Here is a 6,691-nt window from a genome sequence, read left to right as displayed (position 1 = left end):
GATTGTTAAACTATAGATGATGGTTCCCTTCAAAAGCTCAACTAACTGGTTAATATTCTAAACTTAAATCAAGTGGAGAAAATCAACGTGATTTCTCTGCCACAGGCCAAGGGCTGATGGCAGGGTTGAAACTAAATGAGGGCACGATGGGGGTTAGAAACTCGATTTTTCTCTTGAAGAGGCAGAGTGCGTGGATCTCAGCTACTTCCCTAATTATCAAAGGAGACAAAGGTCACATTTTAAAAGGGCTAGTTTCTCCTTCCAGTAGCTACGCTAATAGCGGGCTTGACATTTTCAGGTTCCGAGACCTCATGGTCTCATTACCTGTTAAATTATTTCAAGATGTAGATAGCTGAATTGCTCGTTAATGTGGCCAGACTAGTGAAATCACCGGAGGGATTTTAATTTCCCATCCAATAAAGACAGCAGTGTGCTGATCTTTGGCTGAGATATTCAGTGGTCCCTTTCTGATGGGGTAATCATTCTCAAATAACACGTGATAAGCTTGGCAATATTTATTAAGGTATTTTTAGTCATTGATATCACTGAATTAAGTGTACCTGATTGGAAAAATGCAATTCTCCCAGGTGGTGAAATTTAGGTTCTGGGTGTCATCAGAATTGAAACGTTATGAAACTCATCAATTCAGCAACTGTTCATTGTGTGGGATAGTTTGTGAGGGACAACCTTTACGATATGAGTGGGAAATAAATCCTTTGTTCTTTTAAGGAGATGAGAGTGGTTTGATATGGCAAAGACCAGGTTTCCCTGGGACTGTGTGCAGAGCACTGCACCAAGTTCAATACAAGAGAGACAATCCCTGCCCACACGAGCTGTCTACAGCGGGTGGGGGAAATCAATCAATCAATCAATCAATCGTATTTATTGAGTGCTTACTGTGTGCAAAGCACTGTACTAAGCGCTTGGGAAGTACAAGTTGGCAACATATAGAGACAGTCCCTACCCAACAGTGGGCTCACAGTCTAAAAGGGGGAGACAGAGAACAAAACCAAACATACTAACAAAATAAAATAAATAGAATAGATATGTACAAGTAAAATAAATAAATAGAGTAATAAATATGTACAAACATATATACATATATACAGGTGCTGTGGGGAAGGGAAGGGAAAGGGAAACAGACATTAATACAATTAAACAGACATCAATATAAATAAATAAAATTTCATATCTACACATAAGTGCTGTGTGGGGGGAAGAGAAAAGGGAGCAACTCAGGGGGACGTGGAAGGGAGTGGGAGGTGAGGAAAAGTGGGGGTTAGTCTGGGAAGGCCTCTTGGAGGAGATGTGCCTTCAGTAAAGCTTTGAAGGGGGGAAAGTAATCATCTGGCTCATTTAAGGAGGGTGGGCACTCCAGGCCAGATGTAGGACGTGGACCAGGGGTCGAAGGCGGGACAGGAGAGAATGAGGAAAAGTGAGAAGATTAGCACCAGGGGAGTGAAGTGTGTGGGTTAGGTTGTAGAAGGAGGGAAGAGAGGTGAGGTAAGAGAGGGCAAGGTGACAGAGAGCTTTAAAGCTAATAGTGAGGAGGTTTTGTTTGAAATGGAGGCGCATAGGCAACCACTGGGGATTTTTGAGGAGGGTTTGACCAGCCCTGAATGTTTCTGTAGAAAGATAATCTGGGCAGCAGAGTGATATATGGATGGGAGAGGGGAGAGGCAGGAGGTTGGGAGGTCAGAAAGGTGGCTGATGCAGTAATCCAGTCAGGTTAGGATGAGTGATTGTATTAACATGGTGGTGGTTTGGTTGGAAAGGAAAAGGTGGGTTTTATCTCTGCTCTGGTGTACTCTCCCTTGTACTTAGTATTGTTCTCTGCACACCATAAGCATTTAATAAATACCATTGATTGATTGATAAAGCAAATTCGTAAAAGATTTTTAGGGCCTCCAACTCTTGGTTACTCATTGTACACAACACCTATAGCCCCTGCCCAGTATTATGCTAGGATCTCAATCAGTGATGTTGACTGAGGAGCTTACTCTATGGAGAGTACTGTACTAAGAATTTGGGGAAAGTACAGTCCAACAGGTCTCCCACCTTCCAATAATTTTAATCACCATGACCAGTGAAAAAAAGTCCTGAGGAAAATGGCTTCAAACCCAAAGGAATGTTTACAGTTGCAGAAGATGGAGAGAGAACAAGTAGTTAAACTGAAATGGATCCCGGGAAGAAGATCCTAATCCACACTTTGCCTCATCTCCCTCTCCCTTCCACGTCCCCCTGACCTTATTCTTCATTCATTAATTTATTCAATCCATCGTATTCATTCATTCATTCATTCAATTGTATTTATTGAGCACTTACTGTGTGCAGAGCACTGTATTAAGCACTTGGAAAGTACAAGTTGGCAACATGAGTGCTTACCATGTGCAGAGCACTGTATTAAATGTTTGGGAGAGTATAATACAACAGAATTAGTGGATATGTTCCCTGCCCATAATGAGTTTACAGTCTACCTGTTCTCTCTCTTACTTGAGACCGTGAGTCCCGTGTGGGACAGGGGCTGTGTCCGACCCGATTATCTTGTTGTATCCAGCTCAGCATTTAGTACAATGCTTGCACATAATAGGCACTTAACAGATTCCACAGTTATTATTAGTATTGGAGAATACACGTCATCAGTGAAAAAAGCCCTGAGGAAAATGACTTCAAACCCAAAAGAATGTATACACTTGCAAAAGATGGAGAGAGAACCAGTAGTTAAGCTGGAACAAATCCTAGGAAGAAGAAGGTAAAGGAGAAGAAGGAGAAGGAGAAGAAGAAAGAGGGAGAAGGAGAGAGAGGAGAAGGAGGAGGAGAAGTGGGAGGAGGAGAGGGAGGAGATGGAGAAAGAGAGAGAGGGGAAGGAGGAGGAAAAGGAAGAGGAAGAGGAGGAGAAGGAGGGGGAGAAAAGAGGGAGAGAGCAATTCACTTTTGAGGTTCACAGTCTGAGTAGGAGGGAGAACAGCTATTGAATCCCCATTTTACAGGTGAGGAAACTAAGGCACAGAGAAGCTAAGTGACTCACCTAAGGTCCCACAGCAAGGAACTGATAGAGTCAGGGATAGAACCAGGTCCTCTGACTCTCAGGTCTGTGCTCTTTCCACCAGACCACATTATTGCTCCAAGATAGTCCCAGATGTTAGTGTCTGAAAAATATTCATGTATTTACAAAATACAAAATTCCGACTATCCTGACCAGACTGGTTGACTACCTCACATAAATCCCCAGCTGGTCCAGCTCATTCAGTTCCAAATATGGGCTGGTGAATGCTCATTGACCTCTGGACATCCCAGAATGGTGCAGGACCAGGGGAAGATATGCAAGCTTGAAGTGATGTCCCGATAGCCTAGTTTTCAGCCAAAATAATAGGTTGACCTGATTATCAATCTACTGATGGTATTTATTGAGCACTTATTGTGTTTAGAGCACTGTACCTCCATGCAATAGAAGAATACAATACAACAGTGTTGGAAGACATGTTACCTGCCCACAAGGAGAAGCATTGATTCACTCATTTATTCAATGGTATTTATTGAGCACTTACTGTGTGCAAAGCACTGTACTAAGCGCTTGAGAGAGTACAGTTTAACAACAAACAGACACATTCCTTCCCACCAAGAGCTCACAGTCTAGAGGAAGAGAGGGGAAGCAGCGTGTCCTAGTGGAAAGAGCATGGGCCTGGGACTCAGAGGACCTAGGTTCTAATCTCAGCTCTGTCACTTGCTTTCTGCATGATCATGAACAAGTCACTTAACTTCTCTGTTCCTCAGTTTTCTTACCTGGAAAATGGGGATTCAATACTTGATCTCTCCTTTAATTAGACTGTGAGCCCCATTTGGAACAGGTACTGTGTCCAAACTGATAAATTGCTTCTACCCTGGACCTTAGAACAGTGCTTGACACATAGCAGGTGTCTGACAAATGCCAACATTTAAAAAAAAAAAAAACAGAATTTACAGACTAGGCAGCACAGCCTGCTTGCTAGAATTCTGATTCTTCCATTGACTTCTGAGAATATCATTTAACTTCTCTTCTGAGCCTTAGCTTTTCACTGGTGATGTGCTCAGATTTATGCTCCACTGCTGACCTCAAAGAGACTGCTACAAACATCAATGGCTATCAACCCATAGCAGCTAAAAAGGGATGTTCTCTGAAGGGCACAGAATGTCTTTTAAGTTGGCTTGTTTTCCCCAGTAGACTGCAGTCCACCAACTCAGAGTCTAGTACATCCTAGAGTTTACTGTGTTCTGATTCTTCACAGGTAAGTATCCAGGCAAGAGCCAAAAATGTTAGAAAGGGGGTAAGTGAAGAACTCTGAGGGAAGATGTTCTATACACAAACAAATGAGGGGGAAAACCCTTGAACTTGAACTCTAAGCCACAATCCAGCGCATTTTCACCCTTAAATAGAGCTACATTGAGTTCTTTCTGGGCACACACAAAATGATTGCCAACAAAACAGCCAATGATGAAAAAAGGATCAAAGACTAGAGTCTGTGTGAGATGACTGGTCCATATATTTTCAATTGAGATTGTAGAGTAATTTAAGAGTCTGTGTTTCTTTTCCCATTAAATGAGCCAATGAGCCTTACTCAAATCACATCTCCTCCAAGAGACCTTCCCTAATTAAGTCTCCATTTCCTCTACTCCCTCTGCCTTCTGTTTTGCCTATGCATTTGGCTCTGTACCCATTAAGCACTCAAAATTCACCTATCCTCAGCCCCACAGTCCTTATGTACAGATCCATAACTTATTTTAATGTCTGTCTCCCCAACTAGGCTGTAAGCTCCTTGTAGGCAGGAAATGTGTCTAACAAATTTATTGTAGCATAATAATAATAATAACAATGATGGCATTTGTTAAGTGTTTTACTATGTGCCAAGCACTGTTCTAAAAGCTGGGGTAGATACAAGGTAATCAGGGTGTCCCACCTGGGCCTCACAGGCTTCATAGCCATTTTACAGATGAGGGAACTGAGGCACAGAGAAGTTAAGTGACTTGCCCAAAGTCACACAGCTGACAAGTGGCAGAGGCAGGGTTAGAACCCATAACCTCTGACTCCCAAGCCTGGGCTCTTTCTACTAAGCCACAGAGTGTACTCTCCCATGGGCACATTACACAGTAAGCACTCAATAAGTACCATTGCTTGATTGACTGAGTCCAGTGTTCCCACCCAAGAGCCCCAAGGATTAAACCATGTCCCATCAGGAATCATGAAGCGAGACAGTCAATAAATCAGTCAATCATATTTACTGAGTGCTTACTGTGTGCAGGGCACTGTACTAAGCACTTGGGAGAGTACAATATAACAATAAGCAGATACATTCCCTGCCCACAACGAGCCTACAGTTTAGAGGGGGAGACGGACATTAATATAAATAAATAAATTACGGATATGGACCTAAGTGCTGTCAGGCTGGGAGGGACGATGAATAAATGGAGCGAGTCAGGGTGATGCAGAAGGGAGTAGGAGAAGAGGAAAGGAGGGCTTAGTGAGGGAAGGCCTCTAAGAGGAGATGTGCCTTCAATAAGGCTTTGAAGTTGGGGAAAAATTTTCTGTCGAATATGAGGAGGGAGGGCTTTCCATTCTAGAGGCAGGGTGTAGGAGAGAGGTTGGCCGTGAGGTAAATAAGATCAAGGTACAGTGAGCAGGTTAGCATTAGAGGAGTGAAGTTTGCGGGCTGAGATGTAGTAGGAGAGTAGCGAGGTGAGGTAAGAAGGGGTAAAGTGTTTGGGGACTTTAAAGCTAAGCTCCCTCCACCTACCCCTCCCTCTCTCCAGTTCTCTGTTGAATCGAACATTTCCGCAAAAGGAGGCAAGACTTTATGTCAATCCTCTGATGCCTCCATTTCCTAATTGTATGGCTCTGTTAGCCATATTCCCCTCTCAGGATGGCTCCTGGAGAGTTTCCAGTCCTCTACCAGTCTCGGCTACGGGAGGGAGAGTCAAGCAGAGGCCCACCCATTCCATTCCTAGCTTGGCCAGTGGCTAGTGAGTGGAAGGCAATCTGCTACAAGTCAAAACTCACCTGGGCTGGTCAGCAGTGGCATGGGAGAAAGTCAAGGGCGGAGACTCAAGTTTACGGAGCAGAAGGAGACAGTGATAAACCACTTTCATATTTTTACCAAGAAAACTCTATTGGATACACTACCGGTACGATTGCAGATGGAAGCAGGGCGTTCTGGGAGAGTTGCGTCCAAGGAGTCGCTATGGGTCGGAGACGACTCGACAGCATAAGTCAAGACAAGACAAATTAGCCATATTGGTCAAGCGGTAGGAAGTGGAAAGAAGCTGCAATCTCTTTGCTGGTGGATGAATTGCTACCAGGAAACACTGACCTTCTAGCATCCGTGCCATTTTTCACCACAAAGGTAATTCTGATCCAGGTCAGAATCCTTTCACAGGCTCAGAGAGACTTCATAGTTACAAGTGCTCACTGGCCCACCAGGGTTTTTCTGGCCCAAGGGTCCCCACGAAATGATGAATTCTTCTCCACTTGCTCAGTTTAGGTTCTTACTCTCTGTGGGAGAACCATCAATCAATCAATGGAATTTATAGACTGCTCATTCTGTGCAGAGCACTGTTTTTGTTCTATGGTATGCATTAAGCTATTACTCTGTGCCCGTGGCATGGCATAGTGAATAGAGAATGGGCCTGGGACTCAGAAGGTCATGGATTCTAATCCAGA

General features: G+C 43.7%; 1 non-coding gene across 1 annotated transcript; it reads left to right on the top strand.

Annotated features, from left to right (window-relative positions):
* The first annotated feature begins 5,883 nt into the window (after positions 1-5,883).
* LOC119936207 lies at positions 5,884-6,021 on the top strand. Its single transcript, XR_005453663.1, has one exon. It is a non-coding gene; the product is annotated as a small nucleolar RNA SNORA7 (small nucleolar RNA).
* The last annotated feature ends 670 nt before the right edge of the window (positions 6,022-6,691 follow it).

This window comes from Tachyglossus aculeatus, chromosome 1 (genome assembly GCF_015852505.1).
Source record: "Tachyglossus aculeatus isolate mTacAcu1 chromosome 1, mTacAcu1.pri, whole genome shotgun sequence".
Classification (NCBI taxonomy): Eukaryota; Metazoa; Chordata; class Mammalia; order Monotremata; family Tachyglossidae; genus Tachyglossus; species Tachyglossus aculeatus.
Note: the sequence above shows the minus strand (reverse complement) of the source record. Positions and strands in the feature narration are given on the sequence as shown.